The sequence below is a fragment of the Bos grunniens genome, chromosome 15 (genome assembly GCF_055505025.1).
Source record: "Bos grunniens cultivar Pamir isolate PY7600 chromosome 15, Bosgru_T2T1.0, whole genome shotgun sequence".
Taxonomy (NCBI): Eukaryota; Metazoa; Chordata; class Mammalia; order Artiodactyla; family Bovidae; genus Bos; species Bos grunniens.
This window is the reverse complement of record NC_141179.1, coordinates 33,082,594-33,108,851: the sequence shown is the minus strand read 5'-3', so window position 1 is coordinate 33,108,851 and position 26,258 is coordinate 33,082,594. Positions and strand designations below refer to the sequence as shown.

Below are 26,258 nucleotides of genomic sequence, written 5' to 3'. Positions count from 1 at the left end.
CACTTTCATTTATTATTGTATCCACTAAAATGTCAGGTCTGAAAGGACACAGGCAGCTGGATTGTTGTCTCCCTACACCTGGTGAAACTAACTATCGGCATAGTGTTTGATGAGTTATATGTTTTGGTAACAGTCTTGTACAATAACTCTTAATGACTTTGAAAACAACCAAAATTCTTGGACATTGTAAACTATTGTTTGTTATATAACCTTTTGTTTTTATCAGTTGTTTCTTTGAGGCAAAGTGTGAAATTTTGTGTTTATGAATGAGTTGATAAGGATAGGAACGTGAACAGTCTGAAGGCAGACAACTAGAAATAATATTTCCAGCTTGCCAGCCTTCTATTAATCAAAGCCTTTGAAGACATGGTTTAATCAAGCAAGAGTTTAGCTAATTACATTGTCATTGTATGTGTGTGCTCAGTAACTCAGTTGTGTCTGACTCTTTGCAACCCATGACTGTAGCCTGCTAGGCTTCTCTGTCCATAGACTTTTCCAGGCAGGAATACCAGAGTAGGTTGTCATTTCCTGCTCAGGGAATCTTCCCAACCCAGAGACTGAACCCATGTCTCCTGTGTCTCCTGCATTGGCAGGCAGATTGGGCCCATGTTACTCCATGGTTCCTTGGAACCAATTGTCAAGTACCTTAACATTCAAATACATATCTCTGTGGCAGTGTGTCCCAAAAATGTGTGTCAAGGAACACCTGATCCTTTGGAATTTTCCAGTTAAGAGTGATCAAAAAAATAGTTCAAAGCAGTATGACTATCCCTTCTTGAAAATGACTAAGCTAAATTGTCGCATAAAAAGCTATTAGGTATTCTAGGGTAAAGAAACATGTTTAACTTTTTATAACACAGTGCTTCATAAACTTATTTGACATGGAGCATTTGGTGGCTGAGTGGTAAAGAATCTTCCTGCAGTGCAAGAAACACGGGTTCAATTGCCGGGTTGGGAGGATCCCTGGAGAAGGAAGTGGCAACCCACTCCAGTATTCTTGCCTGGGAAATCTCATGGACAGAGGACCCTGGCAGGCTACAGTCAATGGGGTTGCAAAGAGTCAGACAAACTTAGCCACCAAACAACATCCACAGAACTAGTTTCTGTGCAATGTACGGCTTGTTTGTTTTCAAATGTTTTATTTATTTATATGGCTGCACAGGCCTTAGTTGCAGCACATAGGATATTCAGTCTTTGTTGTGGCATGCAGGATTTTTAATTGTGGCATGCAAACTGTTAGTTGTGGCATATGTGATCTAGTTCCCTGACCAGGGATCGAACCCAGGTCCCCTCCACTGGGAGTGTGGAGTCCCAGCCACTGGACCAGCAGGGAAGTCCCTGTGCAATGTACTTTGGGAAACACTAGTCTCTAAGCTGAGCTAAGTTTTACCAATAGAGTTTTTTTATTTTTTCTTTTTTTCATTGATTTCACTTAGCCTCCTTATAACCAAGCAAATGCCAAAATATTCCTTCAACAGTTCTCCCTCTGTCCTCTGGGCCTATCTTTTTAATTTTATTTTTTATTTTCTTCTATTTTTCTTTTTTTCTCTGTTTTGCACATATATAGCACTTCCACTAGTTTCCTTAAAAACACTCAAGTAGCAGATCATTACAGACTAATGGAACTCATCATCAGGCTGCGTACTCCATGTGGGGTCTTGAGCAATGTGAGGTAAGAGGTTGTGATTAAAGCTTAGAGGATGATCAGATTGCTGGGGGCAACTAGAGTTGGCATTCAGTCATAATAGAGGGCATGGCCAAATTGCCAGTGCTGGAGGTCAATGAGGAAGGAAGGAAGAGAGAAAATTCCAGGAAATTTTTACTCTACACTGGACACTGTACTATGTTCTGGCCATTACAAACAAAGAATCCATATTTCCGTAGAGTTCATTGGCCAGTGGGAGAGACAAATGGGTAAACAAATATAAGTCAGGGTCATATAAATATTATATAAAGGTGGGTTTAAGATGTTATTAGAGCAAAGGAGGAAAAATATGAACTCTTTCCAGAGAGTCTCACTCTTGCCTCCATCCCCCTGCTGTCACTTCAGTCGTGTCCAACTCTGTGTGACCCCATAGACGGCAGCCCACCAGGCTCCGCCGTCCCTGGGATTCTCCAGGCAAGAACACTGGAGTGGGTTGCCATTTCCTTCTCTAATGCATGAAAGTGAAAAGTGAAAGTGAAGTTGCTCTGTCGTGTCTGACTCTTCGCGACCCCATGGACTGCAGCCCACCAGGCTCCTCTTGCCTTAAATATACAAGGACATTGACAGTGTCAGTGATTGAGACTCCATCAAAAAGGGGAAGGGACTCAGGTAATTGAGTGCACTCCAGCGCACTCGGCGCTCAGTGGACTCCGGCGCACGTGGCGCTCAGTGGACTCCGGCGCACGCGGAGCTCAGTGCACTCCAGTGCACTCAGCATCCCACCTGAAAACTTTGTGTCTGAGTTAGGGAGAGTCAGGAAGCACAGAGTCAAGGAACCAGCAAAGATAATGTCATAAAGCCCCTAAAAACAAAGACTTCCTGGTTTGATGACTCTGAATAGTGATTCTGCTTAATTAACTGCAAGTTTCCGGTACTTGGCATTTGAATGACCCTTTACAGTTCACAGACTGCATTTACACATCTTAATCTCAAAAATCCTGCAAGATTGTTCAGACTGTCCCAATTTATAGATGAGGGAAAAGCAGTTCAATGAGACCAAGTCATACATAGGACATCCTACGGTAAGTGGAAGGAAAGAAAAATGAACTCCCCCCGCTTGTTCAGACATCAAATCCATTTTTTTTTTTGAAATTGAAGAAATGTCTGAGAGTACAAGAGAAATAGCAGAGGAAACACTTGTTTAATAATAGTATTCCCAAATGTGTATGATAAGAGGGGGGCCAGCCGAAGAACATGGAGTGGAGACAGTCCCTAACCTGGATAATAGAGGAAGAGTTTCACGAGAACTTGTCCTTTCAGAAGTTCAAAGTAATCTAAGGACAGGCATATTCCAGTAATAGTCCCCAAGTAAGGAGCAACCCTATTTTTATTTAGACAAGTGAATTGTCCACCTGATCTGCCTCTTGAGAAATTTGTATGCAGGTCAGGAAGCAACAGTTAGAACTGGACATGGAACAACAGACTGGTTCCAAATAGGAAAAGGAGTACGTCAAGGCTGTATATTGTCACCCTGTTTATTTAACTTATATGCAGAGGACATCATGAGAAACGCTGGGCTGGAAGAAGCACAAGCTGGAATCAAGATTGCTGGGAGAAATATCAATAACCTCATAGATGCAGATGACACCACCCTTATGGCAGAAAGTGAAGAGGAACTCAAAAGCCTCTTGATGAAAGTGAAAGTGGAGAGTGAAAAAGTTGGCTTAAAGCTCAACATTCAGAAGACGAAGATCATGGCATCCGGTTCCATCACTTCATGGCAAATAGATGGGGAAACAGTGGAAACAGTGTCAGACTTTATTTTTCTGGGCTCCAAAATCACTACAGATGGTGACTGCAGCCATGAAATTAAAAGACACTTACTCCTTGGAAGGAAAGTTATGACCAACCTAGATAGCATATTCAAAAGCAGAGACATTACTTTGCCAACAAAGGTCCGTCTAGTCAAGGCTATGATTTTTCCTGTGGTCATGTATGGATGTGAGGGTTGGACTGTGAAGAAGGCTGAGCGCTGAAGAATTGATGATGCCTTTGAACTGTGGTGTTGGAGAAGACTCTTGAGAGTCCCCTGGACTGCAAGGAGATCAACCCTGGGATTTCTTTGGAAGGAATGATGCTAAAGCTGAAACTCCAGTACTTTGGCCACCTGATGCGAAGAGTTGACTCATTGGAAAAGACTCTGATGCTGGGAGGGATTGGGGGCAGGAGGAGAAGGGGATGACAGAGGATGAGATGGCTGGATGGCATCACTGACTCGATGGACATGAGTCTGAGTGAACTCCGGGAGTTGGTGATGGACAGGGAGGCCTGGCGTGCTGCGATTCATGGGGTTGCAAAGAGTCGGACACGACTGAGCGACTGATCTGATCTGATCTGATTTTCTAAGCTGAAGATAAAGCTCCATCTGCCCGTTGCATCAGCTCAGGTACAGTCAGGGCCATCAGCTCCTACTCTCCTGCTGTGACTCACCAGGTAGATGTCCTCGCCCACCCAGAGCTGAGTGATCAATGGAAGATAAGACATTTCTTCAAAACAAGTTATCCTTCATACCATGCTACTTAAAACAATTTTTAAAAAAATCTTTATTGGCGTATGGTTGCTTTACAATGTTGTGTTCTTTTCTACTGTACAGCAAAGTGAATCAGTTGCATGTATACATATATCCCCTCTTTTTTTGATTTCCGTCCCATTTAGGTCACCACAGAGCACTGAGTGGAGTTCTCGGTGCTATACTCATTAATTATCTATTTTATGCATAGTATCAATAGTGTTTTTATGTCAGTCCCAATCTCCCAATTCATCTCATCACCCACTCTTTCCCTTTTGGTATCCATACATTTGTACTCTACATCTGTATCTCTCTTCTGCTTTGTAAATAATATTGTCTATGCCATTTTTTTTTCAGATTCCACGTGGTAGCAAAGAGAAACCAGGATGTGAGTGCCTATGGCTGGCATCTCAGGCTCCATCAATTCTTTTTATCTTTTCATTGAGAAAGATGTAAAAAGAGGGCATGCAATAGAGGTGAGTTAACGTAACCTTTCCCAGCCTCTTGCCTAGCCCATCTTCCTCCTCCCTCTTGCATTCTCTGTGTTCTTGGCATAATTCTTTCCCAACGGCTCCCTTGAGCACCTTTCTGCTCATTATTTTATTCTACCTGCCTAGATAAATCTCCAGATGATTCACTTCCTCTAAAACCCACCTACTCTAACATTGTCAAGGGATTCCTACAAAAGAACAATCAAGCATTTGCCTGGAGGACTAGTGGACTAGATTTCTTCTGTTTTAATTTATAACATGAAATAAGGAGCTTAATCTACACCAGGCTCCTGGGAACCCCACTTAATAGACTGCGCATCAGGGAACTTTCCACAGACTGCTTTGGAAGATGTCTTCCATGCTATTGGAATATTCTCTGGCCAACTAACTGATTGCTGATGTCTGTTTCATGCCTCGGTGACTTCTTGCTGTTGACCTGGGTTCATTCTCTCATTCAGCTTATTGAATACTTTTTATGAGACAGGTTGTTATCAAAAGGCTATTTGTACCTTTATCAGAGGACAGAAGGAAGGGCATACAGTATATAATTCATCCATTTTTCTTAGTCCTCAATATTTGTGAGCAATTGTTCAGAGAGGTCCATAGGAGGTCCATTACATAGGGATGTGGCCAGAACACCCTGCAAGAAAAAAGATGAAAGAAAATAATTTTCTCCTTCTTAGATATGGTCCAGTCTTCAAAATTCACTGAAAATAGGAACTGATGCTTTCTGTGGATAGCTACTGGAGATATAAACAGAATGAATGTAGTCCTCAGAAAGACAAGATAATCCTATAAAGCAGTACTTTTTCTACTTGAACAGCATTTAGATGTCTTTTTAGAGGAAAACAACTGTCATGTAGCCCCATGTTGACTCCAATTCATTTTATTTTAATGTTTCTTAGATATATATAACCATTAAACTAAGCATAAACTCCTTATGCATATTAACCCTTAAGCAATACAGTCAAAATTAATTTGCAAATAAAACTAAACTAATACCAGAATCATTAGCATTAATTTAGTATGCCATATGACAACTTGGTAAAATTAATTTTTGCTCAGAATGTGACTGTGATTCCAAGGGCTATGGTGTATGTACTCGCTTTTAAGTTTGGCCCGCCTCTGCTGTCACCTGTTATGCAGTGACCCCATCCCTACAGTACTTCTCTCTATGAAAATTCTGAGAAGCCACCGCTTCTTTAGTATACATTGAAGTCCTCTGGTTTTCACTACAGTGCAAGTGAATTCTACCTCACCCCCTTCTCATTAGTGAAACATACCACTTGGCTCAAACACAAATGCAACTGGAGCTCTGGAATCACGTAGCAGTTGTCAATTCTGAGGTCTTTCAGATGCCCCAGAATAAGTGCATGTGTGTTTTTTAGATCATCAAACTGAAAATATAACATAGAAAATTTCTCATTAAGTACCATATGTGAAATAGATAGCTAGTGGGAAGCTGCTGCATAGCACAGGGAGCTCAGCTCAGTGCTCTGTGATGGCTTACAGGGGCGGGATGGAGGGACGGAGGACAAGAGGGAGAGGATATATGTGTACATAGAGCTGACTCACTTCATTGTACAGCAGAAACTAACATGATGTTGTAAAATAATTATACTCCAATAAAAAAAATTTTTTTAATGTTTTTTGACTTTCTAAGAGTATGCCTCTAGCCTCCCACAGAGATTCCACATATTCCTGCTTGACAAATATGGCCAGAGAACTATCTGAATTTCTTCTGTCAGAGCTCGTAATGACACATGTCCTGTACCACTGTCCAGAAAGAGTTGGCCCTGCTTCCATCACAGAGATGGAGGTCAGGAGGGATGAGGAAAAAGGCATGGCTGCTCAGACTGAGCCATCTCCAGAATCTTCCAGATGGAAATCAGGCAGAAACTTAACTCATTTGGAATATTTTGCACTTGCCACAATGGCTGAGAGACTGTTATGATCTAACCCTGTGTAGGATGCTTTTATGGGATGTTATAAAAGAGAAAATACATACACACTGGCTAACAAGAGAGGCGGGATGACATAATGGCCTATTTCATCTGCAATTTCAGTGATTATATAAATGATGAATAAAATCCAACTACAAGTGCTTTTTTATTATCTTCTCGATGGGCTAAGATCTAAAAGCTTGACCCCTGGAAAGTAATAGCCTCTTTCATATATATCCAGAGCTGGAATAAAGCTGGGGATCTGGACTTTGACCTGAAGCTCTTAAACAGAATGCGGCTTATCACTCCCCTGAGGGACAGAGAGAGTTTTACAATGAGATCATCTTACACTGGAGGAGTTGTATAGATGACTCTTAAAAGTCAATGTAATCTACCCCAAAATGGCTTCTACTGGGGGTGGCTGAGATATCAGATTGGCAGTGCTGAATTGTTCACCAGAAGCCCCCTACCTTGCCTAGGATAGAGAAGGGTAGAGGTCAAGCTGCTGATACTCGTGTCCTGGAAGCAGGGGGTTCTGTCTCTGTCTTGAGGTCACTAGATAGAACAAGACCTGAGTCATTCTCCCTGAAAGTGTTGGAGCTAAGATCAAGTCTCTTGTTGTTCAGTCACATCTGACTCTTTGCGAACTCATGGACGGCAACACACCAGACTTCCCTGTCCTTCATCATCTCCCAGAGTTTGCTTAAACTCATGTCCATTGAGTCAGTGATGCCATCCAACCATCTCATCCTCTGTCATCCCCATCCCCTTCTCCTCCTGCCTTCAGTCTTTCCCATCACCAGGATCTTTTCCAATGAGTCAGTTTTTTGCATCAGTTGGCCAAAGTATTGGAGCTTCAGCATCAGTCCTTCCAATGAATATGCAGGGTTGCTTTCCTTTAGGATTGACTGGTTTTGATCTCCTTGCAGTCCAAAGGATCCTCAAGAGTCTTCTTCAACACCACAATTCAAAAGTATCAATCCTTCAGCACTCAGGCTGCTTTATGGCCCAACTCTCACATCCATGCATGACTACTGGAAAAACCATAGCTTTGACTATGCAGACCTTTGTTGGCAAAGTAATGTCTCTGCTTTTTAATATGCTGTCTAGGTTTGATCAAGTCCTAAAAGCCAGCAAACCAATTACTGGGCAAACTACCTACATCACATTAGGGGACATAACATTAGATGTCCTCTAGCCAGGGTGTCCAGAATCTGGGTTCTTACAATAGAATGGAATCTCTGGAGGAATACCTTTGCTGGTCTACCATCCCTGAGGGAAGTTACTTTGTCATGTGTGGCTGAGCTTGTTTGTACCAGTTGTCTGTCAGACATTTGTAGTTGAAACCAGAATCACTTCGGATGCTACCTGATTGAACCAAGATTTCTCTTAGTAACTTCTACCTATCTCAAAACTCATGAGTCATCCAGGTAACTTGGGGCTTTATCCCCTATCAATGGATTCTGCTAATGTGCATGGATAGGAGAAGGCAGATTAAAGCAACCTTTCCGGGTAGAAGTAGGCAGTTGAGAGAAAGTGTTTGCAGATCTCTCACACCTCTGATGGTGATACACAGCATCCATTAGTGAGACACCTAATCATCTGTAGCTGTCAAATCCAAACTGCCTTCTTTTAAGAGCCAATTTGTTTTCTTGCCAGATCAATGCTGTTATCTGTAATTGTGTGGACCACCAGCAACAGCCAATAACCAGTTAACATGCAATTCAATTTCGGAAGAAAAGAAATGTCTTAATTCAAACATTTATTGTACAAGTGTGAAATGCCCTTAGTGAAATTAATGGTGGCTAAGTGACTATAACTTATAAATCAGTTTGCCTGAGTGGAGCAAAGTGATAGAAGGCAATAATATAGACTTTGGAACAGATGAACACAACTGCTCAGTCTTTTGATTTTTAATTCTGGGTCTGCTGCCATTACTGTATTCTGTTGATAATGGTTGTCAGCATGCCTAGATCTCATCTAGTATAACAGCTGGAACAACAGTCAAAGTTTCTAGTGCTCCCACCGACCGTAACGTCTCAACAGAAAGATGCTCTGCTGCCTATGCATTACTCCCTCCTCTACTCTAGTCTTGGTCCCCAAACAGTTGTCTTCAGATGTCCATTAATCCTATCATGAAACCCCATCCTCCATTTTTCATTTGAAATGGATGCAAAGGAAGATTTATACCTTCTGAGACACTCTTGTGTTGTACAGAGGCTGTGCTCTGATTCACAATTTTTTAAATAGCCAAATCATATCTCCATACCATGCTGCAATACATTTGCTCATGAAGCATAACATCACTGGAAGTGCTCTAAGCAAGTAGAATTTTCAGTTGAAAATGGAGAATAGCAAACTGTTCACTAAGCCTGTATCCTCTTTTCCCTTGCCACATAGCCGGACCATACCTGCTCTTTCCTTTTCTGTTTGATGTGGCCATGTGACTGAGTTCAAGCCAGTGGAGTCTGAACCTAAGTGAACCTTAGTGAAGACGGGCTTGAACGCTTGGTCCTAAGAAATCTTTCACATACCATTCTTCTTGTTCTTTCCTCTTCTAGTAACTTGACACAGATTAATAATGACAGTTTTGGAAGCCAAAGTGTTGATGATGGAATAGTAGATGGAAGACATACGAGTCCTTGAATCACCATTTGGGAGAGAGTTGGGCATCAATTAGGAACACCTATTTTATTCTTTATCTGAAAGCAAAGTAAACTTCTTTGGTGTTTGAACCTTTATGTAATTGGGGGTTTACTTGTTACCGCAGCAAGCATAAATGTCAATGATACAGTGTGTTCTACTGAATATAAAGAGAAAGGAAAGTGATATTTCAAGATTCCTAACAATTTTAGGATATTTTTCTCCCAAAATGAATGTTTTTAAAGAACAATAATACCTTCCTTGGGTTTGAGATTCAAGTTCCTTGTCTGAGCAAAAAAAAAGAAAAAAGAATTTTGGACTAAATCTTCCTGAATCCATATCATGTTACTATTTTGTTTTTTTTACTCACATAATCTTCCTTTTTTTTTTTTTTTTTTTGAGAAAGGAAATGCAAAGCGTAGGGCCATACAATGAAAAATCTTTTTCCAAGTAGAGTGGAGAATAGTAAGGAGGCCAAGTCAATGTAGAAACAAATAAATACAAAATCTATTAGAATTAAACCAGCTAGTTAAATCTGGCTTTAACATTGCTTTGGGGCTTTTTATTGCTGCAAAGAAGTATGAAACAAAATGGTATATTATGAAAAGAGGGAAGGGTAGAGGGAAATCTTGAGGAAGGAGGGGAGGAGGGCAGATAGTGTTGAAACTCAAGTAGGAAACAAAGTGACATTTAGCTTTGGTTCCATGACTTTCTAAGCAGTCAACCCTGATAGATTGTGACCCCACCTGTTACCGAACAGAGCTGTTGTTTGCTTCCTGCTTACTCAACTCTTGCTCCTCTAACAGCAAATGAATGTCACATGTACATAGACACATACTCCCACACAAGCACACTTCCAGACAGTGGGTCATAATTTCCTTCAGTATTAATGCCAAGAATTGCCACACTGTTAAAGTCTGTCTTCCAAATAAACTTAACCTTCATGTGTAAGTGATTTGACATTACATCTTTTCCTATTAATGAAAAAAACTTTTTTTCTACAGTCACCCAGCTTCCAAACTAATCCCAGGTATAAAATGTAAATTACATTAAATGTTTGAACTATACCAGACACACCTTAATCCGATAATCCTTTCTTAACTCAGGAAGGGTCTTAAAAGATGGACTGCCATTTATCAACCCAAGAGAGCTGAGACCCACAATTCAACAATATGCTGTTTTCATGAGTGGCTCCCCTGGTTGGCATGATACCACAAAGCACTATGGAATGCCAAACACCCAATTCTTTGGATTAAAAGCACAGTAATTCCGTGAAGTTTTTTGTTCTGAGTTGAGAGAATGGTTGTGTAGTGACTCACACTTCTTCAGACTTATCAGAGTAACATTATATCAAGTATTTCATAAAATGATCTTTCTTTCCCTCTGTCCCTTCCTCTCTCCCTCTCCATCTTTCTCTCTCCCCCTCTCCCTCTGTCTCTCTCCTTCCCTCTGTCTCTCCCTCTCTTTCTCTCTCAAAGGTGATTTGTGAATCTTCCTTCAAACTTAGCTAAAATTTAGCTTTAATCTCTAACATTAAAAAGATTAAAAAAAAACAAACAAAAACCTGAACCTTATGGAGAAATCTGGTCCATAGCTAAAAGGATTTCAGTAACAAGAAAGGTCCTCTGACTTCTAGACTGATCAGATTCCAACCACTAGGAATTGGAAGTGGAGAAAGATGTAGGCATCGGAAGTGGAGAAAGATGTAGTGGGACTTGCCCATGCCTTCTCTCTCAGGTTTCACTGCTTTTTACCCAACACTGACATAAGCTTAAGAAGGACTGCAGCCCCCAGGAGCTCTGAGTTTGACTGCCACTGGCCCATGAGCATTCTGTCTTGAGCCATTTAATAGACACAGAAGAATAAGCCTCTGACCTCCGAGCGGAAGGCTCCAAGGCTGTGTTCTAGACTCACGGAATAGAATGTAGTATGAAAATCACTTAGGACACGTGATTCACATTTCTTCCCATTTGCCTATTTGTTTAGTCCCTAGTTTCATTCCACAAAGTATTGAATCAGATACTGGGGTAGAGAAACGTTATCAATGTAAATTTATGAAATAAAATCAGAAGTCAGAGTGAAAAAAAAAAAGGCAGTACAAATACACTAGCCATAAAGTATATGCCATGGCAGACAGAGTTCTTTTTGATCCTGGCCAAAAGAAACTATCATCAGGAATGTTCTTCAAGCTTTTGGTCTGACTGATGTTTTTAAAGTTTTAGAACATGAAGAAAATGTAAAAATTTTTAAGTAATTTGTAAACCTCTCACAAAGAGATTTAGAATTGTTAATATTTTGGTGAGCTTACTCTTAGCTTTTCTCTTTCTCTCCCTCTCTCTATATAAATATAAATTACATTATGTGCATTCTTCCACATCATTAACTATTTTATGCAAACATGATTTGTAATGGTCTGAAAAATGTTACCTCATATGGACATATCATAATTATGCCAGACTCCTATTTATTATTAGACATTTTGATTGCCTCTAATAATTTGCTATAATAAACTCACGATGGAGGGCCTTATATATAATCTTTTCAGACACTTCTCATAATTTCCTGAGGATATATTCTTATGAGTAGAATTATCAGGACCAATGGTAAAAATTTCTGTGTGGTTCTTTATTTTCAAATCACTTTCTAGAACATCAGTAGCCATTTTCATTTTAACAATGATTCATAAGAGCACTTTCTCAACATTCTCTTCAAAATAAATTACTATTTTAAAAAATGTCATTGGTTTGACAGGTAGAAAATAGTATTTCATTATATTTCTTTTCTTTTGATTTCTGGTGAAATGGAATACTTTGCTCCTTACACTCATTATGGATTTGTTTTCATTTTTAGAGTGTGTTAGTCACTCAGTCGTGTCCAACTCTTTACTACCTCATGGACTTTAGCCTGCTAAGCTCCTCTGTCCATGGGATTTCCCAGGCAAGAATACTGGAGTAGGTGGCCGTTCCCTTCTCCAGGGGATCTTCCAGACCCAGGGATCAAACCTGCATCTTCTGCGTTGTAGGGGGATTCTTTATTGTCTGAGAAGGATAGCCTATTTATTTATGTGCTTGGTGCTTGACCGATTTGGGTTTAATTTTTAATATGTTTTTATTGATTTTTTTGTTTTTTTTTTTAATATAAAATTTTCACATATTATAGTCTGTTATATTTATATTCATACAATGCTTTAAGCAAGTTCTTTTATTCTTTATATTTTCTAAATATTTATAATACAAAGTAGTTGAATATCATATACGTACTTTGAGATCCACCACTTGACCAAGTGCTAAATTATTATAAATTATTCTAAAATATTTTGGAAGATATATCAAGTTTCTTCCTTTTGAATAATTTTACTTATTTATATTTCATATATAAGCATCTTACCTCTTACAAACTCTTGTCAGTTTTAATGAGCTAGATATTTGTAATTGGTTTAAGATACAGACTTTTTAATATTAAGAAAGCATACTGTCTGTTCTACTACACTATAGTTTTCTTTTTCAATATTGGATACTAAATTTTATCAGATATGATTGATATGGTCATGTAGCCTTTCATGGTTTGACTTATTGAGAGACATAGCATTTAAACAGACTTGGATTCTTTGATTCAGGAATTTACTCTTACATGTCAAAAAAAAAATTTTTTTTTAGCCATACTATTTAACTTCATTTATTAGTCTATTTTGTTTATTACTTATTTTTTAATTAATTAGTTTATTTTAATTGGAGGATAATTACTTTAAAATATTGTGGGTTTTGCCATACATGGACATAAATCAGCCACAGGTGCATGTGTCTCCCATCCTGAACCCCGCTTCCACCTCCCTCCCCACCCCAGCACTGGCTTTGAGTGCCCTACTTCATGCATGGAACTTGCACTGGGCATCTATTTTACATATGGGAATATACATGTTTCAATGTTATCCTCTCATATCATCCCCCCTCGCCTTCTCCCACATAGTCCGTAAGTCTGTTCTTTACACCTGTGTCTCTTTTGCTGCCTTGCGTACAGGATGGTCATTACTGTCTTTCTAAATTCCATATATATGCGTTAATATGCTGTATTGGTGTTTCTCTTTCTGACTCACTTCACCTCATTAGAACTGACTCAAATGCGTTCTTTTTTATGGCTGAGTAATATTCCATTGTGTATTTAATGATCAGTGTTTTAGTTTGGACTTTTTATATCCACATTCATAATTTGGAATTCCATAGTATTATTATATGCAATATAGATAAGATTTTTTGATATCAGTTTATAGTAAGTAAATTAGAAATGTTCATTTATTAAATTTATTTAGGTTATTATTTAATTTATTTAATTATTTAGTAAATGAATTAAATATGTTCAGTATTTTCTCTGTTCTTGAATTTACAGTTTACATTACTTTTAGCATTTAAGAGAACTTGTCAGTAGGAATCTCTGTCCCTAAAACTTTTATTTGATAGCATAATTCCTTAATAATTCTTTGAAATGTTTGCCATATTATTTCATCTGTTCAAAATGTCCATTCTCTTTGAATCAACTTTGATAATTTGTAAGCTCCCTAGATATTTACCATTGTATTGTGTTTTTCAAAGTACTGTGAAGTTTCACATACATCATTTTCATTAAAATTATGTTAATATGACATATACACATGTGCAGCATTGCATGTTTTTCATTCATTTATTTTAAATGTGTTGCATTTTTTTCTTTACTTCCTGATGAAAATTTCCTCTGCTGAATTTTTCTGATTTCTAATTTACTTATTTCTGTTGTTATTGTTACTGTTTTCTTCCTTCTGCTTTCCTTAGATTGATTTACGTTTTCTAGCTACTTGAAAAAATGATCATGTATTTTTCATAACTAAATCACTTTAGGCAATGGATTACTTCTAATTAGAACTTTGGCCATATCCCATAAGTTTTGGTAAACAGGTTTCATTGTCATCATTGGACTGCAATTTTAATTTTTATTCCTTCTTTGATATACTCATTCAAGGATGATTTAATGTGCTTTTGTGAACCATCGTCCCCCTAAGCACACATACAGCATTGCTTGGTCTTTGTTAAAATGACCTGAACTTTTAAAGTATTTTTCAAGAATATTTTTAATATTCTTGATTTCTGCCCTCAATTTTATAACCAAATATATTACGTTATATCATCAAACCCTGTGTTCTGCTATCTAAAAATGTAAACAATTGCATGACTTGAACTATTCTTGATTCCATCATATTTTAAAAATTAATAGTTCTTTATAACCTTTGTCTCGGTGCTATTTGGTGCTGTGAGATAAACCATCAGATTGGTAGCACTGAATTAGTCTGTCCAGCAAACAAGTTTGAAGCCATGTCCTACAGAGATTCTAATTGAAAGCAGCAGCGGCTATTCCATTGGCATCATATTTACCAATACGGTACAATTTTACCACATTTGACACAATTCCCCTTTCATCAAGTTAACCAACGTTCCTTCAACACACAGAAAAAAATAAACTCAGCCAAAGTTTCTCCTTCTCCATAAAGCCACCCTTAATTTCCAGCTTTCTTGAAAGTCCCCTTAGGACTTCCCAGAGCATTCTATACACATAATTGTCCCATCACGTGTCCTGCTGGTTTTCTATGACTGTTTCTCGGCTAAGCATTTTGTGGGTAGTGCCTAGCTCAGTGCCTGAGAATTTATAGATGATTGATGAAGGTTTAATTAAATGATTTAAAGTAATAAAAGGGGCATCCCAAGTGTGGCACAGTGGTAAGGAATCTGCATGCTAATGCAGGAGATGCAAGAGGTGTGAGTTCAACCCCTGGGTTGGGAGTATCCCCTGGAGTAGGAAATGGCAATATATTCCCAGGATTCTTGCTTAGAAAATTCCATGGACAGAGGAGCCTGGTGGGCTACAGTCCATGGAGTCACAAAGATTCAGACAAAACTGAGTGAACAGGCATGCACGATAAAAGGAATACTCAAATAAGCAAACATTTTGAATGGACAGTAACTGTTATCTATTTGTTCATCTCCTCTGATTGGCTCTTTAGTTTTAGTGTTGCCAAGAGAAAAAGTCTGCAGGGACCTCCTTGTGAAGTCAGAATGAGACCTCCCCATGAATTCAGAAAGGAGAGCAGAACTCCAGGAGGGTGGTCACCTACTGAATTAGTAGAGGGGTAGCTCTTTGATGTACGCTCTTTGATGTACGGACAATGGCTATAGGACATTGCGAGATACTGGGAACTTTGTAACTGCCCGCATCTGTTATTATCAGTTTACCCTCTTCCATTATTTCCCCCAGTGGCAGTTTTCAGTAACACACTCATCAGAGGATGGTCTCTGCATACTTGAAGAGGTCCATGCTGCAGCTCCTCCCTCCCCAGTCTTCCCTGACCACTGGCTTGAGAGTAACTCCCTCCATCTCTGAACTTCTTCCCCACACAATGACCTTACTAGACGCTTGGCTTCTAAGACTTACTGCTTTCTACTATATTTTTACTGTTTAACAGAGTTTGAGGATTTTTGAAGATGAATGGAAAACTGCTTTTTCCTTCCCCAAAGTTTCTAGCAAGACATTTTGCACATTGTTATATATTAAGTGAGCATGTTAATGCATGTGTGTATATACACGGGCATAGGAGTGTGTGTGTATGGAATTGCACACCCCACAAATACCCATTTCAAAATCTTCCTCCCCAGACAAAATCAAAAGAAGGGGAATGTGGAGAAATTTTGTGCAGGGAGGATCAAAAATTTCCCCAAACACCTGCGACCTCACTTCCTTCCACTCTACTTTCAAATCCAGAAACAACATACCAAAAACTTTGCCTCTTTCAGGAAAGATAAATGCAACCAGTTATTATCAATATATATATTTCTGTGCTTCTTCAAATTAAGGTTGGAAAATTTCTGGTTCCTGGAGAAAGCTTTAAACATTCTCCCATAGTTGTCAATAGTCAAGGGAAACTCCCTGTAATGAGCATGTACCCCACTACCTCCCCTAAAGATACATATACATGCAAGTATCTGGAACCAAGAATTACACACATAAGCCCAGGCACACAGGTGCACCCGTAGACTTGCACACATACATGTACATTCTTCTCACTGACTTGGGAGGTCCCTCCCCGACAGAGGAAGGATAGAACTCAAGGGCTGTTGGAGCACTGTAAGTTTCTAACACCAGCTGCCATCAAGCACTGGTCCAGACAGGCAGAAGGACCATGTGGCTGAATTTCAGGGTAATTAAGAATGTAAATGGAAGCCCTCAGTGCCACTGGGCACTTAGCAGCATGTGCAAAATTCTCCCAGCAGGTACCCAGGTGGGCATGAGGCCAACAGCCTTCCCACCCCCTGCCACTTTTGGCAAGTGAGGCTGAGCTGCTCTGGGGAACATAAATGCAAGAGCAGTGGTGGCAAGGCGGATTCTCATTAGAGAGCCAACACGTTTTGCTCTCCATGCTGTCGTATTGGTGGCATGCTGTTCTCCCCTTAATCTGTCAGCTCTCCATCACAGTCTGTTGGGGTAGTTCCCTCTATTCCTGGCCAGATTATCTGCACAAATAGTTGAGAGGGAGATTTGGTTGGCAGCAGGGGCCTTCTGATTTCTCATTATCTGACCTAAGCCTGCTGCCATGGTGGGCAGCTGGTTATTCCAGGTAGGGCGTTATTCTGGGTCTCCTTTACCATTCATCACTTCTGTCCCTCAATTTCTGATGGGGCTTCATGGTCACAGAACCCTTCCCCAGCTTCAGAGAACAGCAGAACTTGGGAGTCAATAATTTTACCTCCTCTTAATGTCCCTTGCTTCTCATCTTAACTCAGAAACACCTTCAATAAGAATTGATAAATAATGTCACTGATGGTAGGATTTTAGGTTTTGTGGTCACTGGACAAGAGAACAAATTTTGGAAGGCAGTCTTCCCAGAGCTTCTTGGTTATTTGTAGGATTCACTCTGGTATTTTTGTCCCTTTTTCCACATTCTTAGCATTATCTTGGTCCTCAAGTTTCTGCGGGATAGTTTTTTTTGATAGAAACTGTGCCTAAGGATCCAGAGCTCATCAAAATAAGAGTTAAAAAATATTACAAGACCAGCTCTTAGATACATTTCTCTCCAGAAATGAAGATTTGCACATTCATCTGCATATAGGACCCATCCTCCTAGATGTCCTTAGTTACTCACAAGCAACACCAAACTACCTTGTCTCCCAAGGCCCCTTCTCCTTGAGAACTCCCTACATAAAGCTATTGGAATCACCATCCACCAGGCGGTCCAAGTCAGAAATCCAGACTTCATCATTCATCTGGACTTTGACCTTGACTTCCTAAAATTAATTAACTATTAAGATCCATCTGTTCTATCGCCTTCCCCACATTTCCACCAACACAGTCATTCCATCACTCCAAACAACCATCAGGCATAACTTGACTGTCATTGTCATTCTGCACTTATCTTCTAGCATTGGCACAATATTCAGGAAAAACAGAACGATAATGTGGTGGTTGCTTTATTAGAAGTAAGAGCAGAGTACAAAAGGAGGGAAAAATTCCTTCTAGCTTTGATGGGCATAAGCTTTTGAGAAATACTTTGAGATAGAGATAAAATATTTTCAAAGATAAATACTGGCTAGAAAAGAACACTCGGTGGAAGAAATTACATCAGTAAAAGTGTGGGTATTTTCCAAAATCGGAGTAGTCTAGACTGAATAGTCTTATAGGCTGTGTGTTAGTTTTCTAGGACTGCCATAACAAAGCACCACAGGGACTGGGTGGCTTAAACAATAGAAGTTTATTTTCTTACGATTCTGGTAGCAGCTAGAAGTCCAAGATCAATGTGTATAGGGTTGGTTTCTTATGAGGCCTTTCTCTTTGGCTTGTAGATGGCTGTCTTGTCTCTATTTCTTCACATGGTCTTTCTCTGTAAGTATATGTGACACATACATGATTGATTTATTTATTTATTTATTTTTGTAAGCAGTGAAGCCGATTTGTTTTTCCATCTTGGGAAAAACGGCCCATTTGTTTACTTTTTAGGGTGTACAACTTGATTTGATATACATATACATTGCAAAATGATTACCACAATCAAGTTAATTAACACATCCGTCACCTCACATGATTACCTTTGTGTGTGTGGTAAGAACACTTAAGATCAACCCTCCTAGCAGTTTTAAGTATATAACAGAGTATAATGAACTACAGTCACCATGTTGGAAATTGTACTCCTTGACTAACATCCCCCCACCCCTAGCCCCTGGAAACCACTATTCTACTCTCTGATTCTATGGATATGACTTTTTTAAGATTCAACATGTAAGTGAGATATTGCAATATTTGTTTATCTGTGTCTGGCTTATTTCACTTAGTATGATGTCCTCCAGGTTTATCCATGTTATTGCAAATGACATTATTTCTTCCTATTTATGGCTGAATAATATTCCACCATGTGTATATAGCACATTTTCTTTGCTGAATCCATTGACAAGTTGTTTCTGTATCTTGGCTATTGTGAATAATGCTACAGTGACTGTAGGAATGTAGATACCTTTTTGAAATACTGATTTCATTTTCTTTGGATATATACCCAGAAGTGAGATTGATGAAACATATTGTAGCTCTATTTTTTATTTTTTGAGAAATCTCCATACTGTTTTCCATGGTGGTTGTAACAACTTACATCTCTACCAACAATGTAAAAGTGTTCACTTTCCTCCAGATCCTTGCCAACCTTTGTTATCTCTTGTCTTTTTGCTAATAGCTATCCTAATAGATGTGAACTGATATCTCACTTTGGTTTTGATTTGCATTTCTCTGATAATTAATGATATCAAAAACCTTTTCTTATAACTGTTGGCCATCTGTATGTCTTCTTTGGGAAAATGTCTATTCAAGTCTTTTGCCAAACTTTTAATCAGCTTATTTTATTTTAGTTTGTTATCGAGTTGTATGAGTTCATTATATATTTTGGATATTAACTGCTTATCAGATATATGATTTGAAAACATTTTATCCCATTTCATAGATTGCCTCTTTTCATTCTGTTGAATGTTTGCTGTAAAAGCATCTTTTTTAGTATAATGTAGTCCCATTCATTTATTGTTGCTTGTGCCTTTAGTGTTGTAGCTAAAAAATCATTGCCAAGATTAATGTTAAGGTTACCCTATGTTTTGTTCTGTGAGGTTTATGGTTTTAGGTCTTCCATTTAAGTCCTTAATCCATTTTGAGTTAATTTTGTGGTATAAAATAGGGTCCAATTTCACTGTTTTACATGTGGCTGTCCAGTTTTCCCAACACCTTTTATTGAAGAGGCTTGTCTTTCCCCATTATATATTCTTGATACTCTCATTAAAAAATAAGTTGACCGTACATGTGTGGCTTTATTTCTGAACTCCCTGTTCTGTTCCATTGGTCTATGTGTCTGTTCTTATGCCAGTACCATACTGCTTTGATTATTACTGTTTTATAATATACATTGAAATCAAGAAATGTGATGGTCTCCAACTTCGTTCAGCTTTCTCAATATTGCTTAGGCTGTTCAGTTTGTATGTGGTTCCATAGGAATTTTAGGGTTATTTTTTTTCTATATCTATGAAAAATGCATGGTATTTTTGATAGGGATTGCATTGAATCTGTAGATCACTTTAGGTAGTATAGACATTTTAATAATATTATTTCAGTCCATGAGCACAGGCTATCTTTCCATTTGTATCTTTTTCGATTTCTTTCATCATTGTCTTATAATTTTCAGTGTACAGCTTTCACCTTCTTGGTCAACTTTATTCCTAAGTATTCTATTATTTTTGATGCTATTGTAAATAGAATTGTTTCCTTAATTTTTCTTTTGGACAGTCGATTGTTACTGTACTTAACTGCTTCATTTTATAAAGACACCAGTCTATTAGGTTAAGGCCCTAATGGCTCTGTTTTTAACTTAATTACCTCTCTTAAGGACCTGATCTCCAAATATGGTCACATTCTGGGAGTTAGGATTTCAACATGAATTTGCAGGGGAGACAAAATTATCCCATAAAGGGCTGTTATATTTCAGAGTTATGGAGGAACTAGGCTAGAAAGGCAAGTAGAAGTCAAATTGTAAAGAACTTTGAAGTAAGGAATTTGGACATTTTTCTGAACTAATAATCAGTTCAAAAGAGTTTTCAGCAAGGGTGTGCCTTGATCAGATGTACATCTAAGATGACCGACAATAGAGGTCAATAGTCCAGACAAAGGAAAAATTTGGAGATATTAACAGGTCAGTCAGGAGTCTGTCGGAGAAGGCAATGGCAACCCACTCCAGTACTCTTGCCTGGAAAATCCCATGGACCCAGGAGCCTGGTAGGCTGCAGTCCATGAGGTCGCTAAGAGTCAGACGCGACTGAGCGACTTCACTTTTCACTTTCACGCAATGGAGAAGGAAATGGCAACCCACTCCAGTGTTCTTGCCTGGAGAATCCCAGGGACGGGGGAGCCTGGTGGGCTGCCGTCTCTGGGGTCGCACAGAGTCGGACACGACTGAAGCGACTTAGCAGCAGCAGCAGGAGTCTGTTGTAGTGAGGTGAGGTAAGATGAGAAGGTTAGAGTGAAAACACTGCTTTTGCAGGGCAGCAAAGGATGATAAATTTGAGAGACATTTTGTTCACAGAGTTGAGAGGACCTGAATGGGAAACCTTGAGATCCCAGGTCTCTAGCCTGATTTACCGAGGAGAGTAATGTAATGAATTTAAACCAAGAACACACGTTGAGGCTGAGGTACTATAGTCTATCCAAGTGAAAACGTCCAGGAGGTGTGGCTCCGTCGTCTGGGAGAGGGAACTGAGCTGAAGGTACAATCGATGTCACTGCTGAGATCAGTCTGGGAGTGTGCAATGGCCAAGAAAAAACACACATCTTAAAAAAAGGAACCATGCAGAAATGCAGAACTATGGGGCAGGTGGAAAAGAAGAGAAAGTAGAAAGAAAGGAAAAACAGAAAAAAAATAGAGTTCCAGTTGTCACACAGGAGAGAGTCAACAAAAAGAAATCAGAAAGTCAATCAAAAACAACAGAGTAAGAGAATTTGAAAGAAAGCATTGAAGTTGGGTTACAGAAGAGAAGTTATGGTGGAGGAGTGGAAATAGAAATGGAACTGCAGTAGGTTTGGGGCTTTCCCAGTGGGTCAACAGTAAGGAATCCACCTGCCAATGCAGGAGATACAGGAGGTGCGGGTCTGACCCCTGGGTCAGTAACATCCCCTGGAGGAGGGCCTGACAACCCACTCCAGTATCCTTGCCTGGAGAATCTCATGGACAGAGGAGCCTAGTGGGCTACAGTCCAAGGGGTCACAAAGAGTCAGACACGACTAAAGCGACTGAGCACACGGTAGATTTGAGAGAGAGGGGAAATCTGGTGGTAGGAAGACAGCATTAGAGCATTTCTGGAAGCATGGCTGCGAAGAGAGGAAGGAATTGAGAAGTAGTTGATGGGGGATTATATTGAAATCTTGCCCTCCCAGCCTGGTTTCCATACCCACAGGGTAAGCAACTGCCTGATAGAGAACTTCATCCCACACTTCAGTCAGGACGACAAGCTGTGTGAGCTCCACTTAGTTTGCCACAAGGCTTTCCTTTGTGCCCCCACAGTCAGTGTACATACTTCTGTCTCAGGGTCTCTATGTATACAGTTCTTATTAAAAAGCTTGCCTTCCCATATTACACCATTAATGCCTCAGTGGCAGAAATGGTCTGATTCATCTTTTTACTCCCTGCCTTGTATCTATGTTATCAATATACAAAGAAGAAAGAAAGGGAGGGAGGAATAACAGTGTTAAAACTTGAGCATTTATTCTGGGCCCGGTGTTCTGCAGAGTATCTTTTTTGAATTAATCTTTACATCAACCCTATGAGACGATTATGATTATCTCCATTTTACAGCTGAAGAAACTGAGACATCCATATAACTGACCTGTCCAAAGTCATGTAGTTAGCAAACAGCTGAGTGTGCCCCTGAACTCAGGCATTTAGTATCAAAAAGCCTGTATTCTTAACTGTGCAAAAATCAACTACATTATTTTTAAAATTTGACCTATATAAGTGGCTAACCTGGAAATACTTTGAAATGTTTATTTCCTAAAAGAAAAAAAAACAGCAACCAGAGCTACATTGGATCTGCTGAATTGCATTTCAGTTGCCTTGTGTGGTGCAAAGCAGAGCATATGATCATCCCATCACTCCTGTAGTGTTGCGTTATGTTCAGCTGTCAGGTTTGCTGGTTTCCTAAATCAACCAGTCACAGACCATCACCTAAAATATTTTTCACTGTCAAGTTCTAGAGCATAAAATTAGCCTTTATTGCTTTGACTATTACTGATTTCAAAGGCCAAAGAATGATTGTGTAGCAAAGGTAAACTGAGACTTGACTAGAAGGGATCCCCAGATGAAATAAATTTTTGCTGATGGCTTGCATTTGAGCACTGCTGTGAAGGAATCGTCAGGACCCTAAGATGTTTCCTTAGGGCTGGGAAGGCTGGGCATAAGCATGCTGGTCAGGTGACTCTCTTCACCCTCAGCACGTCTTCCCATGAGCCAGGCCACTTTATTGAGTCTGGGCCCAAGCAGTAGACACAAAGGGAAGTCTTAGCCCAGCCAGCCCTCTGTTAGGGCTTCAGGTGCTGAAATCCTGGGGATCTCCGGGGTGAGAATCAAGGTGTTTCCTGGGAAGCCTCCAAAATAGTCTCTCCCATGGGCTTCCCTGATAGCTCAGTTGGTAAAGAATCCTCCTGCAATCCAGGAGACCCTGGTTCAATTCCTGGGTTGGGAAGATCCCCTGGAGAAGGGTAGGCTATCCACTCCAGTATTCTTGGGCTTCCCTTGTGGCTCAGCTGGGTAAAGAATCCACCTGCAATGTGGGAGACCTGAGTTTGATCCCTGGGTTGGGAAGATCCCCTGGAGAAGGGAAAGGCTACCCACTCCAGTATTATGGCCTAGATAATTCCAGAGACTGTATAGTCCATGGGGTCGCAAAGATTTGGACACAGCTGAGCAACTTTCACTTTCATTTTTCATGAATCATACAATGAGGAAGTAAGTTAAGTCAGTGGCTTCTCCTTTAGATGATACGTGTTTTTAGTATAAAGAGACTGCCAGCTCCATTCATAACCTCAAACTTGTATCAGCCATAGTTTGAGATGAAAGAAAAGGTCAGACCATGTTTCAACTTCTCTTCTTTGAAGACACCTAGGCTTTGGTGATCTTTTACTAATTATCACTGCCCTCATCACCCAGGCCTCAGATGGTTTCTGTACTACAGCCGTCACAGTGGGTTTAGTGAAAAACCTCAAAGTAAGGATACCCTTTGGATGACAGAGTGGAGAATGCAAAGCTGGCCTGCTCCTCAGCAAGTGGATAATTTCCTGAATGAGGACCATGTCTTGTTGAAGGCTATCTGTGAAGCCTCATGTCCTGTACCATGCCCCGCCCCGCCCCCCCCCCGCCCCCCGCCCCTACCAACAGTCCCTCTTTGACTTGGATACTACTTTAATCCTTCACTTTACAGATAAGAAAACTATAGCTTCGCAAGATTAACTGTCCTTACAGGATGGATTGTGTCCTCCCCCCAAAATATGGTGAAGTCTTAACCCACAATACCTGTGCATCTGACCTTATTTGGAATTAGGGTCTTTGGAGATGTAGCCAAGTTCAGATGAGGTCGTTAAGGTGGGCCCTAATCCAAGATCACACCAGTCAATCCTAAAAGAAATCAACCTTGAATACTCATTGAAAGGACTGATGCTGAAGCTCCAATACTTTGGCCACCTGATGTGAAGAGCCAACTTATTAGAAAAGATCCTAATGCTGGGAAAGACTGAAGGTAGGAGAAAGGGGCGACAAGGGATGAGATGGTTGGATGGCATCACCAACTCAATGGACATGAGTTGAGCAAACTCCAGGAGATGGTGAAGGACAGGGAGGCCTGGCATGCTGCAGTCAACGGGGTCACAGTCAGACATGACTTAGCGACTGAACAACAACAAATTCGAACACAGAGACAGACATGCACAGAAAGGAGACAATGTGGAGACACAGAGGGAGAAGATGGCCCTGTGACAATGCAGGCAGAGACTGGACTGGTACCCCTACAAGTCAAGAAATACCAGGGGTTACAAATACCAGGAGCTAGGAGAGACAAGAAGGAATCTCCTCCCAGATCCTTCTGAGGGAGCCTGGCCTTGCTGACACCTTGACTTTGGACTTCAAGCCTCCAGACCTGTGAGACAATAAATTTCAGTGGTTTTTAGCTATTCTAGTTTATGGTCCTTTGTTACAGAAAGCCTAGAAACCTAATATCACAGAATTAGTCACCTCCAGAATCAGATTTGATTCTGATTCAGAATCATGAATCAGAATCAAGATTCACCTCCAGAATCATGTCTGTCTGGTCCCAATGCCAATGGACTAGGGCAGCATCAAGTATGAACAATCAATTCCACCTCTTTTATAGAGAAAGTACCCTTGAAGTCTGCTTCCGAGGATGAGGATGAATTTGTTAGATGAGGAAGGGAAGAAAGAGAAATTCAAGAGCACAAAAGACATGAAAAGAGGATGCTGTGCTTTGAGAATAAACATGACTGTTGCATGGGGTGGAGGAGATGTGTATGGCCAGGAAGTATGATGGTGAGAAACACCTCCATCTTCTGGGAAAGCCCTGGATACACACTTGCAGGTGGGCTTCCACATTAGAGGAGTATCCAAAATGATGGGATGGCTACAGTCTGTGCCCAAATCTGCTGCCCTGCAATTTGATGTTAGAGCTTTCATGGTTATAAATCTTTCTAGCATGGTCAATGCTAGACTTAGCCAGGGTGAGCTGGAAGATTCCATCAGCAAAGGAATCTACCAGATAAGGAACGTTTTCCTTCCTTGTCACTAAGCACTGTCTCTTAATTAAGTTGTCTTCCACACACCGGATCAGACAGAAATTCCAAGAAGTCCTTTTCCAGGAAAATGCTTATTTCTGTTCTAATCTCTTCCACAGCCACCTCCTTCCCTTTCTCCACCCCTCACCTCTGGCAACATCTCTCTTAGTAATGGGCTAGTGCCTGGAGGTAAATAAGCCAAGGGACTAGGGAGAGAGCCCCTTTTATCTCAACACTGATGTAGGTGTGTGTGCCCGGAAGGACATGGCCCCAACTCCAGGCAGGTGCAGAGACAGTGCTCAGAGCATGAATCACAGACGTGATCGAGCCAAGCTTTGTGATAAGAGCAGTGAATCCTTTAATCTTGCAGAGAGAGGAGGTCACATGCTAGTTATTAGTGGTAGCACTATGGCACCTCTGGATTCCAGGCTTTGCCTTGTTTCTACCAATAAAGACTCTTTTATTGAACACTGTACCTTGGGCTGTGTAGGCAGTGGCCAGTGGTACTAGGACATCTTTAAATGAATAAGAGGAAGAGAGTAAGACCTCATAGCCATTTTTCTTATTTTCTTATTTTTATTTTTTGGCCACACCATGTGGCATGTGGGATCTTAGTTCCCCAAACCAGTACCACCTGCCTTGGAAGCACAGAGTGTCAACCACTGAACAGCCAGAGAAGTCCCCTCATAGCCATTTATAACCTCTATTCCTCATTCCCTGCCTCATACCCAGGCGATCTCAAAGGGCTATCCATCCTTTCTTGTTTTCTCCTGCCTCTCTCTTTCTATCCATTTCCAGAGTGTAGGTGACACTCACCTCCTCATTTTTACAGTCACAGCTCCTGCATCACCTCTCTTGCACACACGCCCCTGCCTTTCCCACCTCCCCTCCCACCCTGCACCAGCAGACTCTGGCACTTCCTCCCCACTGTTTCAGCCGCACAGCATCAAATCAGCTATCAGGAGATTTATCACACTGTGCTGTAATTATGTATTTACTTTCCTCAATGGTGGTCTAACAAGCCACCTCAAAACTCAGTGGCTTGAAACAACAATTTTTTATTATCATTCTCGGTCACACAGTTCCGAGGTTTCACTGGGCTC

General features: G+C 40.3%; 1 long non-coding RNA gene across 7 annotated transcripts in view; it reads left to right on the top strand.

Annotated features, from left to right (window-relative positions):
- Positions 1–26,258, top strand: part of LOC147357622 (uncharacterized) — a 150,841-nt gene that overhangs the window by 110,604 nt on the left and 13,979 nt on the right. For 4 of the 7 annotated variants that reach the window (XR_015141473.1, XR_015141485.1, XR_015141484.1 and 1 more), the window contains 2 exons: positions 4,572–4,690; positions 12,142–13,859. This is a non-coding gene — a long non-coding RNA (uncharacterized LOC147357622). Of the gene's footprint in view, positions 1–4,571; positions 4,691–4,831; positions 6,353–10,397; positions 10,965–12,141; positions 13,860–26,258 lie in introns of those variants that run through there. The other 3 variants (XR_015141476.1, XR_015141475.1, XR_015141474.1) reach the window with 3 other exon arrangements.